Raw genomic sequence first — 17,236 nt, forward strand, 5'->3', positions numbered from 1 at the left:
TACACATCATGCAACCGATGCTACGTGGAGTAAGTGGGTCGCACTGATCACTCAACGGGCCCGAATAGGAAACCCCAGTCGCCCAGGAATCTTGGAGGTGATCACAAACTGGCCAGAAGGCAAAGATTTTGGAATATCCCCAGAGGAGGAGGTGACGCGTGCTGAAGAGGCCCCACCATATAACAAACTACCAGAAAACGAGAAGCAATATGCCCTCTTCACGGATGGGTCCTGTCGCCTTGTGGGAAAACATCGGAGATGGAAGGCTGCGGTATGGAGTCCTACATGCCAAGTTGCAGAAACTGCTGAAGGAGAAGGTGAATCGAGTCAGTTTGCAGAGGTGAAAGCCATCCAGCTGGCCTTGGACATTGCCGAACGAGAAAAATGGCCAGTACTCTCTCTCTATACTGACTCATGGATGGTGGCAAATGCCCTGTGGGGATGGTTGCAGCAGTGGAAGCAGAACAACTGGCAGCGCAGAGGTAAACCCATCTGGGCTGCCGCGTTGTGGCAAGATATTGCTGCCCGGGTAGAGAACCTGACTGTAAAAGTACGTCACGTAGATGCTCACATACCCAAGAGTCGGGCCAGTGAAGAGCACCAAAACAACCAGCAGGTGGATCAGGCTGCCAAGATCGAAGTAGCTCAGGTAGATCTGGACTGGCAACATAAAGGTGAATTATTTATAGCTCGGTGGGCCCATGACACTTCAGGCCACCAAGGGAGAGATGCAACATATAGGTGGGCTCGTGATCGAGGGGTGGACTTAACCATGGACACTATTGCACAGGTTATCCACGAATGTGAAACATGCGCTGCAATCAAGCAAGCCAAGCAAGTAAAGCCTCTTTGGTATGGAGGACGATGGTTGAAGTATAAATATGGGGAGGCCTGGCAGACTGATTATATCACGCTCCCACAAACCCGACAGGGCAAGCGCTATGTGCTCACCATGGTGGAAGTAACCACAGGATGGCTGGAAACATATCCTGTGCCCCATGCCACCGCCCGGAACACCATCCTGGGCCTTGAAAAGCAAATCCTGTGGCGACATGGCACCCCAGAAAGAATTGAGTCAGACAACGGGACTCACTTCCGAAACGCCCTCATAGACACCTGGGCCAAAGAGCATGGCATTGAGTGGGTCTATCACATCCCCTACCATGCACCAGCCTCCGGGAAAATTGAACGATACAACGGGCTGTTAAAGACCACACTGAGGGCAATGGGTGGTGGGACATTCAAGCATTGGGACACACATTTAGCAAAGGCCACCTGGTTAGTCAACACTAGGGGATCTGTCACTCGAGCTGGCCCTGCCCAATCCAAACCCTTACATACTGTAGAGGGGGATAAAGTCCCTGTCGTGCATATGAGAAATATGCTGGGGAAGACAGTCTGGGTTGCTCCTGCTTCTGGCAAGGGAAAACCCATCCGTGGGATTGCTTTTGCTCAGGGACCTGGGTGCACTTGGTGGGTGATGAGAAAGGATGGGGAAGTCCGCTGTGTACCTCAGGGGGATTTAATTTTGGGTGAAAATAGCCAATGAACTGAATTGTACATGTTAGTTATTACATAGTACTGTATGTCATCACTTTTATGGTTACCATATGCCATATTAACAGTATTACAGTAAGAATCACCCAGATTAATTTAGGATGAACGCCGATGAAACTGAGCAAGGTGCAACAATGATAGAACCAGACGAGCGCCCAGAACTGGCCTCCGCATGCAAGAGCCCAACACCACACACCATCTCTCCTGCCCTGCAAGACTGTTACGACAGGTGGAACCCGAAGTCATGGACTAAATGAACTCAACGGACGTTTTAGAGGGATGGCCCATGGACTAAGGGAATGATATCTCTGTGTGCGTATATATCAAAAGGCAGGGAAAAGTAGCGGTGACTAATTGGAATGTATGGGAAAATGTGAGACCTGGGCATGATGTAGATGGTATAGAATAAGGGGTGGATATTGTCCTGGTTCCAGCTGGGACAGGGTTAACTTTCTTCCCAGTAGCTTGGGGGGTGTGCTGTGTTTTGGGATGGCCCATTGATGCTTTGGCTGTTGCTGGGTGATGCTTGCACCGGGAGGGGGGAGCACAGCCGGGGTGGTGGACCCAGCTGGCCAATGGGGTATTCTATACCACGTGACATCATGCTCAGTATAAAAACCAGGTGTGTGGGGGGGCTCGCCCCCGTTCGTGACACGCGGTCGGCGGTCGGTGAGCGGTTGTGTTGTGCATTGCCTGTTTTGTGTATTCTGTTATTGTTGTTGTTCTCATTGTTATTATTACTGTTCTACTTAGTTTTATTTCAATTATTAAACTGTTTTTATCTCAACCCGGGAGCTTTCCTACTTGTGCCCTCCTGATTCTCTCCCCCATCCCACCGGGGGGGGGGGGTGATCGAGCAGCTGTGTGGCGTTTATTTTTGCTGGCTGGGGTTAAACCACGACATCAAGATTGTGGCTTTGATGTCTTCTGTCCCCTAATTCACATGAATGGTTAAGAAAATTATTTAAGAGTGTGTTTCTATTACTTGCCTTTTGGTTTCTGAGCCTTTAATGGGGAGTCACAGGGTTACAGGGACTGAGGATTTAGGACTCGTTTGAAATAAGACAGCTCCCAGTGGTGTTGCTGGGCTGCTGTTCCCTCCCTTATGCTTTGCCAAGCTACAATAACAAGTTGCTCCCGCCATACCCGTAGCCAAACAACAAAATACACATGATAAACAAAACCTTGGAGAATCTATCCGTCACATATCAGCCCTACTTGTGATCAGATTCACCCACCCAAGATATATACATACATATTCTTTCCACTTTTTGAAGTCACGCTAATTATTCAGTTGTTTGGTAGGTGGTTTTCCCCTCGTCTCCCTTTCTTGGTCACCTGAGGGAGGCCAAGAAGCAGCATCTAAGAAGGAGTGGGAGCATGGCTATGGGACAGACAGGCAGAGAGATCTGGGTGCTGGCCTTTGTTGCACAAACTTTGGGTGCTGCTTGGGGTGACATTGCACACACAAATGTGGCAATGAAGTCCAAGAGCGTTATTAAGGCCATTGGAGATGCTGCCAAACACAGCAACAACTTGTGTAATAGTTTAATGATTAAAGCACTTGCCCAGGAGGCAGAAGTAGAAGAAACTAAACCCTTCTCAACCGGAGGGGGTTTGAACACACTAAGATCAAGGAAGTAGCTGCACCTTCCCTGGAGCTTTTCCTAATTATTTGGCTCAGGTCGAGACTGGGGTGAGGCTCAGCTCTCCCTCCCCCACCACTCAATGGGGCTCACTGAACGGCGATGCTTTCAGGAGTCTGAAGGGGGAATAAAAGCAACAAAGCACCTTCTTCTGTCCCCTGTGAGCAGGGCCCTTCTCAGGTGATGGAGGAGTCCTGAGTTTCTGCACTCCCCCGACAGCCCTGAGAGCAGAGCCCAGAAATCCCCCTTTCCGGAGGCAGGGTCAGGCTCCTCTCGCTTCTCCCCTCCCCGGTGCAGCGGACCGGCTGGGGTGCAGCTGGGGCGTGTGGCCCCATGTCGGAGACCACTTTGGCTCTGAGGGGCCAAGGAGTGGGGAGGACCTGCTGGCCTGCTCCCTGGGCAAGGACAGCTTTTTTGGAGATCTTCCTTCAAGACAGCACTCAGGGCCCTGACCACGGTGGCCAGAGCACCCTGTTCTGCTGCTCTGGGCAAGGTGCCTGTTGGGATATCTGGTGGTTTCCTGGGAGTTCCTGCTGGGACAACACTGGTAAGATTGTCCAAGTCCCAGGTCGAGTCTTCTCTCAGTCCCAGAGGTAATCTGGGAGCCACTTGCATCACTCCTGCACTTGGGGATGGGAGATCCTCTGATAATACTAATGTCTAGAATCACAGAATAATTAATGGTGGAAAGGATCTCTGGAGATCATCTGTCCCAAACCGTTGTCCAAGCTGGGCCAACTTTTGTCTTGTTTGGTAATAATTTCAGAAGCTCAAAAGTTAGCATCCTTTTGCTGATCCACCAGGATAAGAGACTTTTAAAAAAGATGCTAGAGCCATGGTAAAATGACCACAGTGTACTTTATTTAATGATTTTGGTACCTTGTGTTGCAATAAAATAAAAAAAATCTACAAAATCCAAATATATAAAATTTTCAAGTTTTCCTTTTAAGTTTTACAAGAAAAATCAAGTTGTAACCAAGGAAATTTGTTAGTATGAAGCACTACTTTCAACTTCATTTCATCACGAATTGCAACTTACTTAACAGACCAAAAGAACTATGGTACTGCAGTACATCAAATACTTCACACACTGTGTTCTTTACTATAGCACATGTAACCTCTGCTGCGGGAGGCAGCGGTCTCTAGCCAATAAAGACACTCTTCACAATCTGAACTCTAAAGGAATGTTTGTATACATGGATTCAGAATATATATATTTACAGGAAGATTTCTTTTTTTTTTTTTTAATAACTATTTTGATTCTTCATTTCAAATAAAATACCAAATACATTTTTACAATGTTTACAAGTCAAAGCACAAGTTCTGCAATGATTATCATTCACCTCAAGTCACTGTGCTTGTACTGGGGGGATATCTACACTGTTCCATAAACACAAATGTGATCTTCCATCACTTTATTTCCGCAACAGTGACTAAGGAGTATAAGCACAGTAACAATTATTTTAGCACAGTCAGTGTATAATGCAACAGTTTACAACAGAGAACTGAGAAACTATTGGTCCATTCTGTTCAATTTGCTGTTTATCTGCCAACTGTTACGTTAGTCTTTGTCACATAAATTGTGTACAAGAGAAGAGTTAAATAACACAACTTGAATAGGAAAGAGCACACATTTTTTAAGGCAAATTAATAAGCAGCTTATGGTGTTTTTTGTTAAACTATACCCCAACAGAACCTAAAAATAAAATGTATGTTCTGCAACTGTCAATAACTGTGTCTTGTTAAATTGATCTCCTCTATAAATTGATCAACATGGCTTTGAACCTGGTTATTCAAAATGGAAATAACTCCTCCCCCCAGATCCCCAAATATAGAAAGTGCATGACTTCGTATGAGCCAAAACAAAACAAAAGGCAGCTGAGGTAGTTAGATGTAAAATGTATTTATGAAAAATAACTGAAAAACTAAACCCAGGACATATACAGTAAAAATCCACTCATTTGGAATTAATTTTATATCATGCAACAACTTAAAGCAGGAAACTTTATGATTTCTGAAAAAAAAAAAAAAGAAAATTATTTTAGTGATAATAACATAGGAATGAACACAGAATATACTATTGGAATTTGAATTTCAAGTATTTGAGTCTATTTGCATGTGCATTTTTTACAGGCTTTTTATAGTATTAGGAAGTAATTTACTTTTTACCAGGGTCACATGAGATCTGGTCTGCCTCTGGGACTGCAGCTCCTGGAAGGCAGAAATACATTGTGAGTGCCTGAAGATGTTCCATCATGTGTGCCCGGAGGACCACCATCTCAGCTTGGGTGAACTTCTGCACACCCATCCTCCACCAAGACCACCTGAGAGTCACAGGGCCAGGGATCCCGTGCCTACGTCTCCCGGGGACTGATCGGATAGATGTCCTGGGAGCCTGCCTGGGATGTACCCACACGGCCGGATCCATGCGGGATGTGCCCATGTGGTGGGGACCCCCACGTGATGTTCCTGCAGAGCTGGTGTGTACACACCCAGCCCAGGCAGAGGCCCCACGCACCGAGCAGTCCCCAAAGAGAGGATCAGCCTCCACTTTGGACCACAGAGTCTCAGCTCCTCTTGGGCCTTCCTGCCCGTGCCCAGCACCATTGCATTTCAGCCTTCACAGTGACCTTTTCTCATCTGGAGAGAGGGACAGTGTTCCCCCTCCTGCAGACAGGACAGTCTCCAAGAAAGTGTTGGCTTGAGTCCATTCAGGATGAGCAGGGATTTGGGCTCGCATCGTGGTCCCAGAGCTCCAGCTAACAGCCCCTGGCACAGAGGCAGCCCCAGCTTTCCCTTCCATTCCTGCCTAGGAAGAGGAGCAGGCAGTTTTCTCTACCAAAATGCACAAACTGAGTGTGCAGGTGCAAGAAAAGACTTCAAGCTCTGGGAATGAATTTCACAAAAAAAGCCTATTTCTGGGAGACACAAATTTGGAGATGTGTTCCTGTCTTCAGTAGCAACAACCTAATACATCCCATTACTGAACGTGCAATGTGCTGGCTCTTCTGAGTCTTACTGTTAGATCCCACTGCTGATGGACACAACATGGGTACATGCAATTTGGTATCATGAATTCTGCACTAGGCACCTGGCTTGAAGAAATCACAGCAGGGAGCATCACAAACTGAAATGGGTTTGGTAGTTTTTTTTTTTTTTTGATTGGCCTGTGAAAACATAGGGTTTGTACTGCTGAAGTGTGTGCATATGGTTTACATATAACTTATGAAAGAGAAAAATGTATTCATGCCTTCTTTTGTTTTCTATTAAACAAGGAAATCCTGAAACTCCCTTTTTCCCCTTAATTTTACCTTTCTAAGCTGCCTGTATTTTGATTATGATTTTCCAAAGTGATGTGTGGTTTTGACCAACTTCATCTCTGGCAGCCCAAATGAGTCGTCACTGATGTTCACAGTGTGCTGAACCTACCTACTACGGTGGCAGAGCCACTGGTAATTGCCAATTACACTTGCACATCCTGCACGTCATGGCCTTTAATTTTTCCTGCTCTTGCCACAGAACTAAGTGGAAAACTAGAAAACTGGAGTGTGAGATTTCTTGGCGTGGCACGGTATTGCAGCTTTCCCCAAAATATTTGTCAGGAGCTGCTGCTCAGTTGCTCAGATTTTTTCTGGGGGGAAGAGAGTGGGGCTGTGAGAACGTCACGTTCTCAGAGAAGACAAGGCTTTATAGTTCTATGTAAACCTAAGCAGAAAAAGATAATCTGATTTTGAAGGGGAGAGAAGTACTTTTCAGGCCTTATTTCATAAAACACAAAGATGCTAAAAGGCACGCCTTTGAAACAGATGTAAAAATCTTTTTCTTCATGTGAAACAACAGTAAAGGCAATCCTTTGTTTTTCCCTATGCATATCAGTTTGCAAAAGACAGAAAACTACAAACCGCATTTTTGAGGACTGCATTGCACCAGCTAATAAGCTTGTTTATGTTCTTAGCAGTAACCCCTACAGACTAGGCATCCAGCTTGATGTTTCAGTGTTTTGGCATTGTGGGTATTTGACATACATAGGCATCCTCTTCACTGCATCGTAACTTTTATTCACCGCCTTTCCTTTTCACAGAGGCACGCTACAAACAATATCTCCAAGTCTCAGTGCTCACAGGCAACATCTGCCCCAAGAAGAAGCAGTCTCCCTCCCCATCACCAGTTCAGCTGTGTCAGTGGTAGCCACTGGAGAAACTGGAACAAAAGAGGATCTACCTGCACCTGCCTGATCCTACCCTCGTGCCATCGAGGTGCCTCTGTCCCTTCTCTGTGTGACCCAGCACTAACGACTGAGATGAGGTTTTGTCAGGATCCAAATCCTAGATCCATTTTCAGGGGTTTCAGTGGTGAAAGCATGACAGACAAGTATCGTGGAGGGCTGGGGTGGCAGGGAAAGCAGGGGGACTCCTGCCTGAGCTTAGGATAAAATTTCACCTCCCCACCTTGTTCACTTTTTCCCCTGCGGCCCTAATGCCCAGTGACTTAGGCTTTATAGAGAGAATTTTCTTGAAATTGAAATGTATAGCTTAAAGGGTGCTTTTTTCATAGAAAATATTAAAATATTATTAATATATTAATAAGCTGTCTGAAAATTTAAACAGCTATTTTAATTTATCCTGGAATCCAGCCAGGTATCCTGGCCTCATCCAGTGACTAGCAGAATTGGAAGACCTAGAAATGCTTTAGTATTATTTCCAGTGGACTGTTTTTGAATACAAAGCCTGATATTCCTTCCTCAGACATTTTAATTGACTTAGCCTAATTGGTATTGAGTGCAAAATGACTGACAGTTTCACTTGATAGTAAAGTTCAAGTGAGCTGTAAAATAGTTATTAAAGAGATTTCTTAAAAATAAATTTCACTTAGAGAGGCATTGTGAAATTTAAAAGCAAAATGCCCATGTGCTTACTCCTGGGGCTTATTGGACTCCATTAAAGTAAAAAGTCAGTCATCCATTTGCTACAGTGGACCTTCAGGGAAGCCCTTTATGATTATAAACTGCCTGTAATCAAAGCAAATCCCAGTATAATAAATGCTCCTGTCCAGAGTGCTGGTGTAAGTATGACTTATTGATGTGTGCACCAGGCAGAATTTCTCTCTCAGTCCTTTAAGAGTGTCTTTTGGTTTGTTTTTATTTTTGCTTAGCTGTAGATCATTCAAGAAGGTTTTATAAGCACAACTGTTATCAAGTCTGTCTTCTAGGATCATTTGCCTCACATGAAATCGCTTTGGAAGGATCACCTGTTTTCCTAATAGCCTAGAAACATTTTTGCGCACATTTCCCCAAAACAAATCAAATTCAGTCAATCTGAAAACAAACTTTGAGTTCTGTATCTTAAGAGATGAAGGGTGGAAGCATGCACAAATTAGTTAGCCTTATCTGAGCATATATTTTGCTGTAATGACTGGAGAATATGCTCTTTTTTATTACTACTGGGTTTATTAATAGTTTTTGTAGGAATCCATTTGGAACTCCCACTGTGAATTAACTCACATGCTCCTTGCACATCACAAATTTCAAAAGAACAATGTATACTGAGGAAGAACAATTAAAGTTGGTTTTATTTTCTTTTTTTCTTTTCCTTTTTTTTTTTTTAAATACAAGAAGATTACAGAGAGCTGCACAAAGTTTTAAAGCACAGCTGTACTCTGGAAAATTACTATGAAATCAATATAGTAAGGAACCATGTTTATTGCGTCCCGGTGGGTACCATTTACAATGCACTCAGCTTACAGTGAGAAGATGACTCTCTCATTTGCTAATGTCATGGGTCAAATCCAGAAGTCAAACTGGGTTTTGCATGGCTCTGCAGCATGAGAAATAACAATTGTTAAGTTAGCATTTGATTAAATATGCAGGTAAGTAAGCACGGGAAGAAGAACAGAGCCAGCTTCCACTGTTGAGACAGCCTGATACACGGAATGGCACCTGCAGGAAAATACAGTGATGCTCATTTGTTAGAATAAACATTAGCTTGTTAATAATACACAACTCAAAGAATAGACAGCAAAATGTCTGTCCCCTCAAGCAGAACAAATTACGCAGGGAACAGTTTCTGCCCTTGAGAATCAACGGGAATGGATTTAAAGGAACTGCAGTCCTGTTACAGGAGAACCGCAGTGGGATAGAGGATCTGTGCTTGCTAATCCAACACGATCCCTGGTTAGTGGCTGTTCTGTGAGTCAGAAATGATCTCAGAAACAAAAGATATTTACTTCTAGGTTGCTATGGGCATATACCAAGGCTTTGGAATGATGAAGTAAGATCAGTTGAGCAGCAAGATGTGACAGCTACCTTTAAAAATGTTCCTGCTTTGCTCGATAAAATTACTTCAGCATTTGCATCTTTAACTTGCTTTTCCTTCTCTAACTACAGAGGTTACCTCAATAGCCAGGTGTTATGCAAAGGAATTTTTGAGGTTTGTACTACTACACGAGGAAAAAAAAATCTGTTAGATAGCCTGAGCATTGTCTTCTGTCATCGACGGGGTTTGCATATGAGACTCCTAAGCACAGGAGGAAAAAGGAAGCGAGGAAAAAGGAAGCAAGAAAAAAAATCAGAATAGTTTCTGGTAAATTTTGCAGACTTATTTGAGCAAATCTTTGAAGAAAACAGACCTGTCATGACATGCTACACTTAAAGATCATGCATGAGGCTATGGATGGCTCAATAGTGATGTCTGAAATCAGGGTGATACTGTTACTGCTTCTAAACAAGCAAAAGCTGAAAGCTGATAACTGATAATAGGGTTGAAAGTCCTTCGGCAGTGATTTCCACGATGAGCTGAGTGACAGAATACCTGAGCATGAACAAATGCTACTCTAAAGATTCACAGCTGTTCCCTTATTATAATAAGGCTTTTACCACATCATCTACTGATCTTCTCTGTGTTTTTCCTGCTCTACACCTTTACAAGTGTACCCCTCCCCCCCAGGTATGAGCTCCTCAGGGGTGCAGGAACAAGTTGATGTGAGGACTATCAGCGCTAAAGGAACATGGACTTGCAAATCCACTATTTGCTTATGGACGTACTGCATGAGAAACTGAGAGCATTAGAAAATGCACAAGCACTTGAACAACACCAAGCCTGTAATATTCCATACACAGAAGAGCCTGTCTTCTGAGCCTATTTTAAACCGTGTGTTTTTTGTGGAAGCCATCTGAGTTTTATCCTCCGTAAAGAAAATAATAAAAAAAAAAGTTCTTTGACCTATAATCTATTATAAAGATCTATGATTTCTAAATTTAACAATCACTGGCATAACAGCCATACAAAATCCTTTTCTCCCATAGTGTCTTAGTTTGAGACACCTTTATACCTTATTGCTAATAAACAACTCCTATCAATAGCAACGAAGTTATATCTAAAAAGTATCTTTTACTGTCTCCCTGTATGTTCCAGTTAGTTTGTAACATATCTAGAACTTTCTCACTCAGCATCTTTCCTAGAGGAGAGAGTAATTGCACCATAAATAGTATTTTGGCATTAAGGTTTGTTGGGTGGGGTTTTTTTGCTGTTAAAAGACTCTGCTCCTCCATTCACTGAAACAGCAGGGGCAGCTTTTCCACAGTGTTTCACAAACATCTCTTAATTCTGACCAGCGGAATCATTGCTTTCGTGTCTTTTGACCTCTGGCCTCCCTGCTAAGGTTACCAGTGGAGATGCTTCCACAATAAAATGTATGTACAGATTACTCATTGACCTACATGCACGTGCATCCTGTGCAGATGGACTGGCGGGGGCTGCGGCAGCACCCTGCTTGAAAACCCTGTACCAGGGGAGGGTACAGCCAACCGTGAGCTCTCGCCAAGACCCGTGTTGCTGCAACTGTGTTCCTCCAAGTACCAGAGTTAGGTTACATATTAAACCACCCACTTGTTCCTACTGATTTTTATAAACTGCAAGTGTACTAACCTACATCCTTCCTGCCTATAAAAGGACTTAAATGCTTTGCTGATCATAAGCCTTTCTTTATTCAGAGATCAGGTTCGGTATAGGCAACATTAGATTTTTTTTCCCTTCTGCTTCACGTCAAAGTAGCTAAAATGCACCTGTGTGTTCAAAGCAATGAATAAAATATTTTCTCCACTCATTCACCCAGTTCTTAGTACTGTTGCTAAATGCGGTATGTGTTTTGTTACAGTAATTTCTCTAGGATAAACTGTTCCACAACCATTTAATCTCAGAAATGAAATTGTACTGCTGCTGGGTAGAATGACTTTTTGGTTGATAAAGAAATTGATGACTAGAAGGAAATTTGGCCAGTTCCCCATTGATGGTAACTAGAGCTGTCTCAATCCCAGCAATCCTCTTTTAAAACCAACTCCTTGCGTGTACAAAACAAATCAAATGGATGAATGATTCATAAGACGAATGATGGAAGCTTAGCTAAGATGAATTTACTAATGCTGCATTTCTTCTAGATCTCTCTTTCCATTGTGGGCACCACGCTGAACACAGCTAACAACGGCTTGCTTTTTTCCTCCCAACTGATTAATGTTTGCTCATGGGAGCTTGATTACTGTATTACAAGTCACAAATTTGCAAGATTAAAAATGTCTGTTGAATTAATTAGCTGCAAATCAACCTAAGCAAAGCTTGACAAGTTCCAAGCTGTTCCAATAAAATAAAAAAGGAGGAATCAATAGCAGCCACAAATACATGACAATATGCTGGCACTTTGTGGCTATAAATAGTGGCAGTTGCCCTCTCTGCTGACGAAGGAAGATTTTTCATTGTCCATACAGTGCTGTCTAGAGGCTAAATCCTGCCCAGATCGGTGTGGCAATCTTGCCGATGGCTAAAGTGTTCTCAGTGAAATATCTCCTGTGGGCCAGCCCGACAACCCAGGGAAGCTGGAAACGATCTGCCTACTTTGTCTTCCCTTTCAGCAAAAGCCAACAGCCGCGGTGCCGGTGCCGGGACGGATCACAGCACGTGCAGGCGCTGGCCAACAGGAATGCTATGTGTGTCCCAAAATGAGAATGCAGGGTACGACGTTGGGAGTCATTAGCGACTAATTTTGAACTTTCCCTCTGTAGCTACTGCTGTTTTCTCACCCAGTCACCATGACAATTTTAGATCTATCTGTCCATAAATCAGATCCTGTTGGAAAGTTACTGTATTTTTCAAACACGATCCTTCATGCTAAATGGTGACTCAGGTCAGGAACTCAAGGCTTCAGTGAGTTTGAGCTTCAGTGCAGCAAGTGCCTTCACTGGCTAGTAATCTTTTCCTCAGCTTCATAAAATTTAAAATTAATTCTTATCAAACATTGTCTAAGAAACAATCTGGGATACACAGGTAATATGCAGAACACATACTGAAAAAAGCATCAGCAACTAAAATTTCAGAAATAGCTACTGTGTATTCATGGTACATTTAAATTGACAAGAGTATTGTTTTCAAATACATGCATTTGAAATTTATCTTCAGGACATAATCCATGAGCAAATCTTTCCTTCTGACAGCATGTATCAGGCAACTGCATATTTGTTGGATAACAAACACTCTTTAGTGTTCCTCAGACAAAATTCAAGTAAACCATCCTAGTTATTGCAGGTTATTTCCTTCATAAACTACTGACATTGATAACTGATATTCACTGAAACAAATAGAACCAACATTAAATGAAACAAAAGCTTTAATTGCTCCCTTTGCCATTAGCCTATATGTTTTTTTCCCCCTTGATTAAATAAGTGTGATAAATCCTCATTTATTTTGTACAAATCTTTTTTTTTCCCCACTCTATTCTTTTACTAAAATAATTAAGATGATGAAATATAGCATTGGACATATTTCTGCCACAGCTTTTCATTACAGTACTGGCATAATACATTGCAAAGCTGTCTCCAATAATGACTGGAATGTGTTTTCCAATAATGTCCTTTTCTTTTTGCAGTTATCACTTGATTACCCTTGATGACAATGCTCCTGATGCTTTTTTTTGGGCTTAGAGTTTAAATGAACTATAAGATTGAATCCTAATAGAATCTCAGGACTCATTGTCATGTGTATACACACACACACACTTATATATATACATGTATATATATATATAAAAATTCATTTGATACTGTAAATTTGCTCCCAAATATGAGACATGATCCTATTATTTTTATTATGAGAAAAACAAACACTTTCACAAAGAGTACTCTTTATCGCATGCTCCAAACCGTGGGCTTCTTGCATTCGCCATAACCTGGGCAATTTGCACACAACTGTGGTTCAAATGTACCGTCCAGAGAAACCACGTCTGCTCCACATGCTTCACTAGACAGCACAGAGCCTGTTTGCCCTTTGCTCAGCCCAAACTGATCTTTATTTGGCAAAAGAAGCGGGATCGCAAAGGAAGTGCACCACGGGCTCAGGGAACTATGGATAAGCTACATGGTGTAGCTCTGGTGCACACACAGAGTCTGCCTGAGCTCCAACGAGAAACCAGGTGAACGTGGCCAGAGTAGCACACAGTGCATTAATAGACCTGATTCAAGGCAGCGTGTAGAGATTCAGGCTTTGTCACAGTGCTAACCATGTTCATGCAGCTTTTGGTCAGGTTGGAAGGTGAGCAGAGTGATTTTGCATCTGCCTCAATTTTTTATTGAAGGCATTACTCTGGCTGGACGCAGGCAATGGCACTGGACATGCGCAACGACTTCAGAGTCCTCAGCACTAAGGGGACCAAATACATCAAAATACTAGAAGTATGTCTACACTGCACAGAATAACCTTTCAGCTTTGCACAAAGAGGAAGAACAGCCTCAAAATAAGAGGGAGGGAGCATGCCCTTCTCCTCAGTAGAATGCAGCCCTATAGCCTTCCCCTGAGAGATAGTAGCTAGAGATATGAATCTTTGCTAGCTGAAGAGACAACTGAGCCTGGCTCTCCCCTTGGTCTCTGCTTACCACAAATCTACTGCTGGAAAAGCAGTCATGAGTATTTCTGTGCAAAGCTCCATCTGATAGCTCCCCAGAGGACCTGAGTCCTTCAGGTAAGATGGGCAGAAGAATACCTGCTTGGCGGATCCTGGCAGGCTTAGGTGGGAGATAGGAGCTGAGCTACTCTGTGCTGTGAAGACCGAGGTGTTTCTGACCAAGTCCAGGAGCCAAAGTTTAGGTGCTTGAACGTCTGGCATAAAAAGTTCATGAGCTCCTGCTTAGTGCAGTTTGGAGGATCACAGTATTAGCCTGAGGCCCCTGATGTGCCTGCGCTGACCTCTGCATGTGTGCCGCAGCACGCCAGGTATCTGGTCCCCGTGTGTTCTGACTTTCGTCCAGCCCATGCACATGGTTTTCCTCTCTGTGGACTCTTCGGTGCATGAGGTGGGGAGAGAGTGCTGGACTATGCCCAGGCCTTGCCCCGAGTGGGCTCGTAGCACCCAAACACAGCCTACATCTTGCCTTAGCACTATGTTACATCTCTGAAGGCTCTCCTAGACATTCAACTAGCAGCCTTTTTACCTCGAGGAAATCCCTTATCGGTGAATTTCTGTTTTGCAGTACCTTTTACACACTAGATGGCTGAGTGGACACACCTATTTCACACTAGAAATGCTTCTATGAGGTTTAGTTCTGTGCAAAAAAACCCCGAATCCAATGCTTGTTAGAAGGATGTGGACTCTCCTACAGCAGAACAGATCTTGTGTAGAAAAGCTGCTAGCATGCCTAGGGCTACAGCATGCCCAGAAGCAATTGCTTCCAAAGATATCTGAAAAAAGAGGCTGAAATCTACAGATACAAAAAATGTTTATATCCATAGCAGTCATGTCTCTGTTTCTATGGATGTAGCATCTAGTTACATTGACAAATCCATTACATTTTAAAGTTTATTCCAACCATTCCTGGAAATGAGATTTTTGGTTGCACTTCAAAGTTTCTTGGCTGTTTTTATTTTACAGTGCCTTGCATGTAGAAGTTTAGATTTGATCTTTCTATTAGTTGGTCACTTATCTCACAATTTCTTGTAAATCTCTATCAATGAATACAGCATCTGTAATTCTCTATAATTCTTAGGTTGTAATTATACACAAGCTTCTCTCTTACCTCTCTAGCTCATGCAAATTACCCCATAAATGCGCTGAAGAGGACTTTTCCCCCTGCATCTTGCATATCTGTCCTCTTTGCTCCAGGATTCAGAGTAGGCGCATGGCTTACTAATGGGTATATAAGATCCTCTGCATAAGAATTAGATGCTAAGCATTCAGAACAAAATGTAAGTACAGAAGCCAAGCTTACATGTTTAGAAAAATTTTCTTTTAAAGAATGCGCTGTTTAGCAATTGGCTTTTGTAAGGATCACTGGAAATGATTACAAAACGGCAGCTCGGCCAAAATGGGTATATTCTTAAATGTTTGAACTAAAAAGGAAAAAAGAAGAAATGTTTTGATTCATGCTGAGTTAGCACTAAGTTTAGAGTATGTATTTCGGTTTGAGCCAAGTGACATTCAGGCTCTTTGGTACGAAGCAGATCTCCAGCCGACTTCAGTTAGGAGCTAGGAAGTGACGACTTTCACTACTGTGGTCTGAATTCATGCAGTTATTCACTCAAGGCCAGGAGCCTGATTTTCTCCTATTCATACCAGTGTAACTGTGAAGAAATCCCACCAAACACCTGCAGTGAGGTCACCACAGTAAAACAAATGGTCCCAGGGGACCCCTCACGTGTTAAAAAAGCTTTGCAAATGATCTGTAGATCAGTGACACTATTCCCCTAACCTTGCATGAGCAAGGCTTTACAAGGTCATCTCCGTCCTTCCTATAATGAAATCTGCTCATACCAGATGTGAGAAATCATTTCAGAAGCAGATCACTCAGTAATTTGCAGCCAAGTGAAAATGATGATGGAATGTGTTTCAAAAATCACTATATGTGAATTGCAGTAATCTGTTATGCGTTTTTTAATTCCCAGATTTAAAAGAATCTGTTCTCATTTTGCATTTTATCTGTTTTATCAGAATTAAGAGGAATGGATTCAATGCCATAATGAAAAGACATAGTTCTATAAACAATCAAGGGAGGGTTTAATAATGTAATGTCTCTGGTATGTAAATGGCTGTTTGCCACTTACTCCATTTGGCTTTCTGCTGAGAGCATGGGCTTCATGTGAGCTAGTCTAATTGCTACAATTAGCAAAATTAAATGGCTTATTGTGTATTTAGACAATTCTTCCCACATTCTGCATTGTTATACTACAGAATTAGTAATTACAGTGTTGGGCCTGTAAATTCATGGACACGTGTTGTGATTATTTTCATCATGCACCTCTTCTAGGGACTCAACCTAAATAATCTTGTTTAGATGGATGCACAAATGCAATTTACTCTGCTTCCCACCATGCACAGGAGCAAGAGAGGCAGCAATAGGACCCCAGCAACCTGCTGAAGTCTTTTCCTTGGCATTGTGCACGCAGTGCAGGGGATGCAGAGTAAATCACGGCATCTCAGTCATTCCGGATTGCATGACTTCAGGGACGGAGCGGAAAAAGGGCAGTGGCTTTGGGAGCTGAATCACTGGCAGGGCCAACTAAAACTCAGTACAGTGCCACTTTTAAGGCTCTTAAGGATTTGTATGATCAAATCACAAACACTTCAAAATTGTTTAATCTGGGCTCTAAAAAAACCAACAGGTTAGTTGCGAATATTTGCTGGCCCATAAAAAGTAAATGAACACATTGTGTGATTGGGAGTCCCTTTCCAAATAAAGTAGCGCTCGTACTTTTGGTACTACTCATGAATTGCTCTTTTGGGGAGATAATGATATATTATATTTTAAACAAATTCGGATTTAATAGCTGTTCACCACATATTAAAAATTGCAGCTCCAATAAAATTTGAATTTACCTCCTCTGCTTAAAAGTTTACAAAATCAGGCAGCTGAGGTCTAGCATTTAATTTTGGAAGGAAAATTTTCTCAAATGTTACAGAAATTAATTAATAGAAAATTTGTTGATTTGCCAATGAAAATAGTGTTTATATGCCATCAAGCCCATATAACCCAAGCACAGACATGTTGTTCTAGCACAGGAAAC

The sequence above is a fragment of the Calonectris borealis genome, chromosome 2, assembly GCF_964195595.1.
Source record: "Calonectris borealis chromosome 2, bCalBor7.hap1.2, whole genome shotgun sequence".
NCBI lineage: Eukaryota > Metazoa > Chordata > Aves > Procellariiformes > Procellariidae > Calonectris > Calonectris borealis.